A 12,451-nucleotide genomic window follows, 5' to 3' on the forward strand; every position below is an offset into this window, starting at 1 on the left:
AAAAAAAAAAAAAAAAAAAAAAAGAATGAGAGGTTACAACATCTATGATTTATGGAATGTCAGACTTTAGTCTGAGTACATCACCTACTTGACAAAATACACCCTAAGAAACCATGTATCCTATCTGAAGTGTTTCCCAGTGAAATATAATATTAAAGGAAAGTTGATTTGATAACTTTGTCTTTTGGATTGCAGAAATGCCTACCTGGCAGTAGAACTGGTTTCCCTGCACAGAAAAGAATGGGGAGTTTGACAAGTTCAGCTTTTCACAGAAATCTCCAAAGCAATGGAATAAAGAAGAATTTAGTTATAGGCTGTAGTTCAAACTCCCAGACAGCAAAACAGTTCACCTAAAGACTGACAACGGCACTGAACTGGAACCAAAGTCATCACTCCCCCTCCATAGATGAACTTGATCATATCCCAATGAAAGCAACTCACAAGAAAGAAAATGTATTTGAAACGTTTTAGATACTTTCAGATAATTGCTGATTAATGAGGAAGATACGAAAACTCAGTTCGTCACCAGACAGCTAAATGGGAAAGCAGAGGATTTGGAACAGCTCCAGAAAAGTAGCTAGGGAGGCAGGGAATGAGGCTAGCCCCGAGGGAGCGAGCCCGCTGACAGCTGCATCAGCGCTCGGAGCAGGTCCAGAGCAAGGATGCCGCTTTCAGAAACCCAAAGGTTTCTTCAGAGAGGCCAAACTGACCTCAGAGCTCTGCCGTGGATGCAAATGGAAACGCTCCCCTTCCTGTAACAGAAGCTCAGASGCTGGTGATTGGGCCCTAAAAGAAGTTAAATGGATGGACCGACAATAGGACTTATCGAATAACAAGCCCCTACTGTGCAAGAGGCATTAAACCTTTTGTTGCTCTGGTTCCTGTCACCTGAGCAGATCTTGAAAACAATAGCCTGTGCTTTAACAGCCCTCTGACATGTCATTTCCCTGTTCCACTTCTCTCCTGCCAAACCTTACTCCTGAACACCTTGACAAAAATTATGGTAGGAATTGGAAGGAAATAATAGAAAATGAAACTTAAATCAGAAAAAGGGCAATCTAAAATTAAAAAAAAAAAAAGAAAGACTGGGAAGCAATAACTTGAACAATACTGATATCTAGTTTGTAGGAAAAAATAATAGTACCCAGACAGATACAGAATGATAGTGGACTTCACGATGCAGCGGTGCAATAAGAGGTCAAATATATAGTAGGATATGTCCAGAAGAAGCTGAAAATTGTAAATGTGGAAGCTAAAAGATTATCTGTCAAAAAGACTCTTTCTAAATCTATGATCAGTTGTGGGTTTCCTGAAGGGAACTGGAGGGAACTTTTATGATCTATGATAGAGTGAAGGTTGAGAGACTCTATGGAGCAGAGACTGGACGAGGAGGAGAAGGAGGAAGAGAAGCATGAGAGAGCAGTGCTGGTCTGCTGGAATAATTAGCTTTTAAATTCAGTCTGGAGCATGGTAAACTCTTGGTGGGAGTAAAAAGTGAAACTAGCTTTGGTGAGACTGGCCTGGTCTATGGTGGGTCGGGGTACATCATCCACCGGTCCCATGCTGCCCTCTCTCCCCGCTGTGCTGGGCTGGGAGAGCTTGGCTGCCCAGCACCAGGGATGTGTCTTCTCTAAGGCTGGCTGTCTCCTTCATCTGCCAAGCAGCTTCTTTTCAGAAAATGAGTGGGAAATTAAATCTCTGAGGCCTCTGTTTCCCTTCCAATGTGAGGTTGGACAACAGTTAAAAAAATATTGGGGAAGGAAGCACCTGACAGAGACTAGACAAAGAGCGAGATTGCACAAGGTCTATTTTATCAGCAAAATTGACCAAAAGCATATGTTGCAAGGGAACAGTAACAGTGGATGGGTTATGCCTTTGTGGCAGAGATGCGGGACTGCAACTCTCAACTTCTGGAACAGCAAGTGACCTTCTCTATTTCCAATTTCAGCTACTCAGCTGGGCTTTTTTTATTTTTCTTTTTCAAATTTCTTATTTTAGGCCTTAGTAGACATCTCACAAAAGGCACTCTCCAAAGGTTACAATAGCTCAAGTATGCATCGCACTGGTGGGTTAGGAGCTGCTTAAATCCAAAGTACATACAGAAAAACGAACATTGCAACCTAGATAATATAAATCAGCACAGCACTGACCTGCAGGGGTCTCTCCTCAGCTGATGAGCCAGTCCTTCCTTTTTAATGTTTTAATGTCAGAGATCTCAAGCTACAGTATTGAGGGAAAACTCACACTGGGGGTCAGCTTCAAAACCAGTGGGGATGGGTGCAGTAACTCCATGGACTGAGCACAGCTTTCACCAGCTGTGAATTTGGCCTGCTAACTGGAAATTATCCATAGACTTCTGCAGTGGCTGTTTCCTAGAGGCTCTTTAGTTCTTTCATTTGTCTCTCTTCTCTCATGAGAGGCTCTAGTTTTTCTCAGCATTCCCATCTTTTGCACTGGGAGCTGAAGAACTTTGAAGTGTGCCTCCTAAAACACTGATAATCATCCTCAATTAAAATGAATAATGAAATTTTAATTTGCCACTTACCCTTAGGATCCGGTTGAGTAGCTAAGAGCTCATCTCAGCTTATATCCTAAGTTGAGCTCTCGCAGGGATCCACTTTGAATTAATGCTGCAGTAACACCACAGCTTTGGCTGGCTGGCAGGCTGCTGTAAGCATGGCTATCCAATCCTAAAACTGTCAAAACTCACTACATACGTTGTAGCACCCGAAGTAATGCCGGGCTAACAATCGCGTTACCACTCTGCTGAACCCTAATTCAACAGCAATGTGGCTGTGACATGCAAAGTTTTGCAAAGTGATTTCCTTACATAGATTATATGAAGAAATTTTTAGGTAGGAGTGGAGGCAGTAATGCAGGGAATAGAGTAGAAGTATGTTCTGCRGTTACTTTCCAGCATGAAGAATTTTTAATATGAACTGACTGAGAAATCTTAAAGTTTCTGGCAAMAAAAAGTGGGAACATTTATCCTAAAAACAGTTGCAAAAAAGCACATCCTATTTTTCATCTGTCCTTACCTTCTCAACATAGTAATATAAAAAACATTTCTTTCAAGTACTGTTACAGATACAATAGCAAGTTTCAAAATCTACTTCTATTTAATAAATTTCTACTGCTATTCGATATGCAGCCCAGGAAGACAACATGAAACATCCAAATACTGATAAAAATCTAGAAGTGTTTGAGTTTTGCTCAGAAATAATCCTCTCTTGGGTTGAAGTTATTGAGTGCTTAATGTCAGGAACAGATTGCACAGACAGTTATGCATGTGAATTTTGTATTTCCCCTCTCTCTTCAGATAAATCACTGTTCCATTTGCCTTTCAACAGGAAAATACACTGCAACTGAATGATGCCCTAATACAGAGGAACCCAGAGGATGGACACAGTTCTATGCAGAATTCTGTTAAATCCTAGTGGGTCTTTACGAATGCTTAAAGGTCTCCACTTAATAATAGTTTTCCTAGGTCTCAGCCAATTTAGTAAAAAAGGTATATTTTGTACTAATTAGAAATCATTTAGCTGGCAGCRAAAGTACAAACCAAGGCAATAGTTAGAAATTATGGGACATAGACTCTACAGGCACCATACAATTATCACAAATTCATTGAGATGAACTGCTTCCTAGTTTCTTCCAGCATAGTTTACACAAAGAGATTTTTATATTAAAATTCAGCCTATTCTGAAATAAGAACATAGCTTCATTTATTACGATTCAGTAAATATTAGAGTGGACATTGTTTACTGTGAGACCAAGAAAAATGGATGAGATAACTGAAATATTTTGGGTTTTAAACTACAGTTCAAAGAATTTGCCTTGTCATAGAATTTAAATGCTAAGAGTAATGTCAGGCACCTCACATGTAAAGTATCAAAGATTTGATATATGGGAGAGGTTAGGTATACATCCTAGCACTTCTCTCACTGTCACAAGCTTATATTTACTTTTTAATAAAGATTTAATGCAAGCTAGGAATAAAATGTTTTAAAAAGCAATGGGAAAACATTCCAAAATAGTTCTATTTTCCCATAGCGCAGTGACTAAGTCAGATTAAAGTGGTGCCAGAGTATAGAATGAGAAAGTGAAACAATTTGGTTATCACTAGCAACCTCAGTGATTTCACTGATCAAGAGAAAAGATATCCATGCCGTAAAAAAGGAATGAAAGACAGTGCTCTGTGCTTTAGTATCTGGCTTTAACTATTCAAATTTATATGCAACTTTCATCCCTGCAAGACTACTGCACTTTAAAACTGTTTTCTGATGTTCAGCTTCAGTATTTCTTGTCTGAATTTCAGCCCCATATGTCTCATTGCATTGATTTTTTCCACTAAATATATGCACTGTTTCCCCTCCCTCTTGTGTGTTTCACTCCAACTTTTCCTCATATCTTTCTACTCTTGTACAAAAGAATGATTGCTGTTCTTTGAAATGAAGTATCAAAAATGAATGGGCCGTCTAAAGAAAGACATCGTTACCCATAGAGCTGTTAACAGCACCATAAACTGCATAATACATGGAATTACATTATTCTCAGCTGTAGAATGGAAAGTAGTGAAATGCATGGGATGAGTGGTGAGATTTACCAAACTAAACAGAAGGCACAAGGTCTGCGAAAGTGAACTGAGGTCTTGCAAAGTCAAAATTGTGATGTATGCGTTCTGGGAAAGAACAACCGTAAAATCATGCTTTTGGAGGCTTCCTCACGCCTCAGTGTTACGGAAAGACCAGACGATGTGGTACAGAACGACAGAGGAATACAATATGAACCCCAGACTCAGCTGTAAAAAATCCAAATCCAGTTGGATTGAATTTGAGTTTTCAAATTGTTGTTGCTGATCACCCAGAAGCAACATACAAAAACACTGAGGACAGCAAGCACTGACACCGAGACAGAGTTATTCAGGTCGGGGAGCAAGCACGAAGAAAATCAGGCTGCAATAGCGACATATCACTGCTAACTCCACACCCGCTATTTTTGCAGGTAGCACGCCACCTCTCAGTTTTACAGCGATTCCCGAGAAAACRCCGCTCCCCCACCGCTCCGCCCTCTCGATTCCCGTCGGTGGTGCCGCAGTTGCCTCCTTGCAGGACGTGCATGAGACACAGCCTGGCCAGACGCCCTCCTCCGCACACCCCAGACCCTCCACCTTGGGGCACCTGCTCCAACCTTCTCCTTTTGGGGGTTTCTCATGAAGGGGCAGGTACCGTTTCTTCTCCTGCTGACAGTGCTGCGGTATCACAGCRCGTCAGCTGAACGGTTATTCCCACAACTGCCAGCAAAAAACCATCTCAGGGCTCATCACACTGCTCGCTTTGCATTGATCTGTTTGTGTTATTTATAAGCTGACAATATTCATAGCGCTGCACTGTTCCTGAGAAGATATTGTGATGTATGGTAATATATGGGATATGTGATAAGGTACTTTACATATTTTGACTGCTACAAATGGTTGCTTTCTAACTGCTYTCTGGATTCTCAATGGAATGAACACTTTTTGTCAAGTTTGGTTATGTAAGGACATATTCATATTTTTGAGAAAAAGGAGGAATTTTATGTACTTGCTTTAATGGATTAAAAAATGTACCCACTCTAGAGAAATATATTATCATGCTTTAGAAATATAAGCTACAGATTATGTTGTTTTTAATATTGTTTAASTTCTCTCTTAAATTCTCTTGGAAAACAGGCTGAAAAGTCAAACAGTACAAAAGATCACAGAAATGTCCCTTATCTGTTTTATCCATGCTCAATTTCAGTTAAAAGATGACATCAATTTTATTAATTTAAATACTTAATCCAGCGGCTTGTTTTGTTCAAATATTCATAACCACAGTTTGGACAGGATGCCACGGCCTAGGTTGCTGCAGAAAAACATATTTTCAGTGGCAAATTTCTGCTCCCCAAAACATGCATCTTTTATACCAAAATTAAAAATTCTTTTCCTGACTGCGAGTCTGACTGTATTCCTACTTGCAACACTTAACCCCACAATAAACATAAAGGGCAATATTTAAAATGGCATTTTCAGCAATGTCCACAGTGCATAGTTTGCAGCATGATCAAACTCCAATTAGGAACACTGCCAAAGGTTGTCACTGGTAACATTATTGTGGCTTTATTCGTTGGCCTGCATTTGACGTATGAATTGACTTAATTGAAAGAGAAGTCTCTTTCCTTTCAGAAATATCAAAAAAGCTTTAGAATTTGCAGGAAAACTGAGTCTAAGCTATACTTTTAGGCTATACACTGCATTTTCAAATTGCTTTAATTAATTACTGGATTGCATACATTTGAACTAGGTTTAGTTAAAAAGGTGCATTGTATTCTGCTTATTGAACTGCTGTATTTTGTGCTAAGTGTACTTGAGGAGGACTGCCAGAACCCAACATGAGTCTGATCSAAAGCCCACCGCAGTTAGTGGGAGGCAGTGGGTGCTCAGTGATCTGAAAATCACAGGGTGAAAAATCTAGTGCTTAAATATAGTACCTTCTAGAAAACATTTTTTTATTTTTTAAGTCTTCACCAAAAGTTATAACATAGTCTGCGCCCTCCCTAAGTCTTCTTAAGTCAGCAAGTGCTAAAAYATGCACTTAGTAAAGTATAACAACATAATCAGTTATTTATGAACATTTTGATCCTTTAAGCTATTGGGCCCTGTAACATAAACTCAGTAAAGCCATTATGTAAATTTGTAATTAGGCTGGTTTTGATCTGTAAATTTTCATTTGTAAATATGTAAATTTACAAATAGAGAAAGATTACTAATTTGGAGGAGAGGAAAAGGGAAAACTATAAAATATTACAAGCTTCCAAAAATTACATTTCTTCAACATTACTACCAAATTATATCGCAATCTTAGAAGGTAAAGAGAACATTTATTTCTAAATAAGTGACTTACTTAAAAAAATCAAAGTCTACACTTACTAAGAAACCCTGTTCACTTCAGCATCAGTTCAGCTAGAATGCTTCAGCATCACAGTGCTCTAATTTATTCCTCCACTTTTATGTCCATTTTTGATGATGTTGAAATATTTTCTAACTAAGGAAAGCCATCAAATTGGTTTTAGACCTTGCCACTCTCTGCTCTCTTCTTGAGTGTTTGAAAAGGGAAAGAATTAATTAATTAGTTAAAATAATCAGCAGWAGGGAGTCTAAGTTATGTCAGATGAATGAGCACAGAACTGAAATATTAATATATTTTGATTGTCACCTTTAACTAGGTAATGATGGTAAGAAATACGTCCTAAGGGTATCTGCATGTAAATACACATTACACATATTTTAATTGCTCACTAGATGGCAACATTGCTCCACTGAAATATAGCTATAAGGCTTCTGCTTTAGCTGCATACACCCGAACTGCAAAATTTGACTCTCACCTTTGTAGGATGGATACAAAAACATYGCTCAGGAAAAGAAAAGAGATAAAGAAACGTGATTACACCAGACATCACASAGCCATCAGTTCTGCTTTCCTGTGTGGTGCACCACAGCCTTGGAAGAAGTTGCACGAAAAAGGGAACATCAACACTGCAGCTGTTACTGTCACTTCAGGTATGGATTTTAACTTCAGAGGTTCACCGGATTTTGGGTCCACTGGTCCCCGCAATACCCCCTCACATAGCATCTGAATGATCAGTGCTCGTTCAGTAAGATGTCTACTAACACTGGTTTTGGCACAGTGAACTGGAGAGCTGGAGAAAGGAGTTACAGAAAAAAGAAAATACATGTACCAGCTTGGAGAAGCGCTTTTGTAAGCTGCATCAGCATGGCACAGCATCCTTTCCMGGAGGCCCATGTGAGGCTGGTGGGTACTGCACGCACGAAGTACAGTGCGGTGGGTATCCCGGAACAGGACAGGCAGGGAGGAACAGGCTCAATTCTGTAAAGTTAATGGAAATTTCTACAGAAAGGGGAAAGGTGAGAGGCTGGCTTTCAAATATATCCTCAGCAGCAGAGATGAGAGCGTTTGCAGGTGAAGACCTCCTTCCAGGTTGGGATACTGAATGAGGTCACTGCTGAGCTCCAGCTTCTATGCTAGTGCAGCAAGGAAAATAAGCAAATAACTTCACAGTACATAAAGCTGTTCACTGGAGGACCTGAGATGGATGTACGAACTGAACTAAATTAAAGATTACATGTGCGCTGGAGGTTATTTGCAGTTTCCAAGAGGGTTTTTCTTYTGCATAGCTATCCTAAGCTGGCCTTTAAAACATTTTGCAGGCTTTGCTTCACTGTCATATTCCAGGTAGAGGCAAGAGGGCTGTTTCACAGAGGATTTGGTGAGTAGGATAGGTGACTTCTTCTACAGACTTCACCACAGGGCTGTCCTGTGTGCCCTGAGATACATGCAGCAGGACAGGGCCRGAGAGGGCTGGGGAAAGGTGAGATGAAGCCCGAGGATGGCAACTTTTCTATTTAATTTTCAGTTTTGGTAAAAGCTTTTAGGAACGCCAATGGGTGCCTCTCYCTTTGAATAGTGCTGATATTGAAGAAATGTCATGTAAATATACATAGACATCATTTTTTTTTTCTGTAACTACAGGAGCTTTGGCTACCCGACCTTGTACTCTCTCCTGGTACCTTATCGACTGTCTAAATATACACAGACATAGGGCGCTCGTCAGTTTGACCTGGAGTGAACCCTGAACCAGTCTGTTTTCCCCACAACAGCCTGCATAATAGTTTTTTCTCATCTTTACAAAATCATAAGCTGGTATCTCAGCTATAGCCAGTTCAGGGAAACCTTTCCATTAACTCCCATAGACAGGGAACTGAGCCACACATTGTGTGAGAGAAGTAGGATGCTTAGTTCAGTGACAGAAAATGCTATGCACATACATTGAAACAAGATGGTATTTAATTTGACAAAACTCTAAAAATAAGCCTTTAATACCCACTAATTTAAAAGCAAGCTTGGGATCAAGTATTACTGTCCTTCCGTGGGGCAGCCAGGGTCAGGAAGCAGAAATCCCTTTTACCCCAAAGCATTACCATGTGCTGGGCGACCTCTGCAGTTCTCTCTGAGAGGAAAAAGCCACACACGGAAGGACCACATATTCATGCCTTCAAAACCAAGGGCAGATGTTATTCCATGATCTGAGCTGCTGCAGCAGCATYAGGAAATTTCTGCCTTCCCCAGTGGGCAGCCTGCTCCTCAGCCAGGGAGAAACCTGACCCTGCTCAGGCACYGTGAGGAATCTGCCTCCCTCCGGTTGAGGCGAGAAATTTGCTTCTGTATCCAGAAAACTGGTTTTTCCTTATGCTTCGCCTTTTTTTCCATATGGGACTGACAACCTATTCTGTTTTTTGTTGGCTAACGTGCAGTTGTCCCTGGAATATCCAACCTATAAGGAGGAATATACCGGCTCTAAACACATATGAGGGAGCCCTACGTAACTTAAAATTGTTAGTACCTACACCTATTTTCTCATACAGTATTTAGAGATGCCAGTAAGCATGCAGTACAGGAAAAACTCTATTTTGCCTGCAGTGCCATTCTAGTATCATGCACTGAAACATCTACTGTGTAAAAATTTTGAATTTCAAAGCTGTTAAAAGGAGCATTCATTTCCACTGCTAAGTGCAATGCAGATGAAGTTACATTGAAGAAAAAGGTAATTTTTACATTTAAATTAAGGGAATATAGCTGTTAAAGATCTAAGTATGCCTGACCAATTTAATTACTTTTTGGGGGAATTAGAAAATTAACATGCGCAGAAAAGAGCACAAATGATGTGTAAATTATTTGGTAGTGTATCTTAGAAAATATTGCATGTATAATTAAATCAAACTGATTGTTTGGATTTTTGAGAGAATCTTACTATTGGATAGCATGCAGAAACTAAGTACTAAAGTAATTTATGCAATTGCAGCAAGTTGTTTAGTCAGGTGCAGCAGGGGCCATTGTTATTTTTACATATATATGTATATAATAATATATGTATTTTACAAGCATTTAACATTTTCATTAATAATACGGAAGAGAGGGTTCACAGCATATTAATTAAATGAGCAGATAACTCTTAATTGAGAGAAGTCACAAACATCAATGAGGACTGAGACATAAAGTAACAGAACCAAAAAGTATGAAAGAGATAACGAGATTCAAACTTGAAAAAGTACAGTTAGAGTTACCTCAATAAAGCTAGCCCTAAGAAGGAGAAATGCAAGTGAGAAACAACCAAAGCAATAACACTGAAAGAGTAAGTGGTGAATTGGACATTGGTTGGCAAATAAAGCAGAAGCCACAGAGACTGCTTTGATTCTGTCCTGCCTGCAGAGAAACCATCATGTCTTGGAAAGGCTTATAGCAACTTTTAGGAGCTCAGAGATGGAAGGAATTTGAAGCATACATTTATAGGGAACAAAATTAAGAGGGAAACATTCAATCAAAACAGGTAAGTGGCAAGTTAGGTGGTGCTTAAAAAATGCAACTATTTGAAGAATATAAACATTAAGGAAAAACAAAGACTTGATCTCTCCCAGATCTTGGTATCTGCTAGAAAGTCTCCAATGTGGAAGAGAAATAGCGCGACTTGGAATACTTAAAACAATGACTCAGTTCATCACTAGATGAGATAGTATAAAGAAATTTTTATCTAGGCATAAGAATGGATGCAGTATAGATTTCCACCTTCTCTAGTCTCTACAGGTTTCACCTATGAGTTAAAGCAGTTAACTTCTACTTAACATGAGTTGAATGTATTCCTAAATCTCACTGGAGTGAGTATGACGCAATGCTACAGTAGAATTTAAGCACATTGTAATATGAAATCAATGCATACAAGAGCTTTTGAGTTTTCCTATTTTGACTTAGAGACCACAGTTTTACAGAAGCTCTAACAATCCTGTGCAGAATTAAAAGGCTGTTTGTTTTTAAATACTGGAAATACCATTCAGCTGTGCACTAATCCCAGTATTTTATGGTACTTCTCATCTATCTTTTTCAGTTATGTCAGTCAATCTGTTATACTACCTTATCTCTCACTAACAGCCTTACCTCTCTGCTGCGGGTGTCATAAATGACATAGGATTTTGGGTAAAATCCGAGCAATTTAGGAGCCCAATTCCAATTTCCAAAGGAATGTGATAAAAGTTCAAGCCTGCCCTAAAGCTTGAACTGATTATGGAATCAAAAGATCCCATTGACTTCTGTGGGATCCTTTGGCTCATAAAGCTATAGTCTCATGGCTACGTTCTCACTGYTGGGTTCACTTCTGTAACAGCATAAACCGGAATTCACATATCGTCCGAACTATCGTATTTCCAGGTGCCTTCTCTGACTGTCTCTGGGAACATTTCCATCTGGCTGCAGGATGCAGTAGGAAAACAGCTTTCAGGCCAGCTTCAGGCCTTTTTCATAGAAGCATGGGTAATGACCTATGTGGAAACTGCAGCAACTAACAGCTGAGAAAGGGGTAATTGTCTCTGTTTGTAGCTATTTAAATTGTCTCTCAGCAGTTTTTGAGTACTAAACACACTATTCCAGGACTGAGGTTTGTGCAAGCCACGTGTGAGTGACGGTACCAGTCACCTAGGGGGGTGGCAGTCACCTAGAGGGAAGGTAAAGATGTTCCTTACTAACCTCTTGCACTGCAACATGGTGGGTGTAAGAGATCACTGGATAGTAGCCCAGGCCAAACATGCCCAGTAACTATCCCCCCCAGAGCAAAGTTGCCAAAAAGCCTAATTTTCTCCTGTGCTACTGCAAATACATTGTGCAATTTGTTACAACCTTCCTGCACATGAGCGTGCAGGAGAACAAGCATGCACCTAGCTGCACTTTCAGTTCTTATCAGATGTTAACTACTACTACACCCACCCTTTCTGTAATACCCTTTGAGAATATTTGTAGCATTACTATTCCCAGTCCACACATCTCCAGCCAGGGCTCTCAGATGGCCTAGGTGCACATGTGCATTTAAAATTCTTGGCATCTTCTTTTTTTTTTTGCGTACACAAGGCAGTAAGGCCAGACCAGACCTTTAGAGTGTTTGTAATGTGACGTTAATTCATTTGTTACGGATGCTGTTGAACAGCATCTTTTTTTTACCTTCTTCTTCTTCTTTCTTTTTAATTAAATCCAATTAAAGAAGTATTCCCCTTCAGTTATATGCTCAACCACAACTGACTCAGCGTTCATCACTTGCTGAGATGGGAAGTACCTAATTAAGATGCCAACCTTCTTTCATGTTATTTCTTTACAGCAGAAAGCTCCACTTCCAGTTGGGTTGGAGGAGTAGGACTAGAGCCATTAGCTGAACAAAAATCTTCCCTAGGGAATGATCTCTAACTGGCCTTTCAAACTCTCACATCTCACAGAGAGGTCTCTTTGCTGCTTTTCAAGGAAGAAATCACAGGACAGACGCCTGAGATGCTTCTCCAAGCATTCAAGGTATCCAGCAGGGCTACACGACTATGTTC

At 39.8% G+C, this 12,451-nt stretch overlaps 1 protein-coding gene across 1 annotated transcript in view; it reads right to left on the reverse strand.

Moving 5' to 3' along the window:
• The window catches only part of RORB (RAR related orphan receptor B), a 32,256-nt gene that overhangs the window by 15,648 nt on the left and 4,157 nt on the right, over positions 1–12,451 (reverse strand). The window lies entirely within an intron of this gene.

This window comes from Rhea americana, unplaced genomic scaffold, assembly GCF_003343005.1.
Source record: "Rhea americana isolate MKP2758 unplaced genomic scaffold, rheAme1 scaffold_11, whole genome shotgun sequence".
NCBI lineage: Eukaryota > Metazoa > Chordata > Aves > Rheiformes > Rheidae > Rhea > Rhea americana.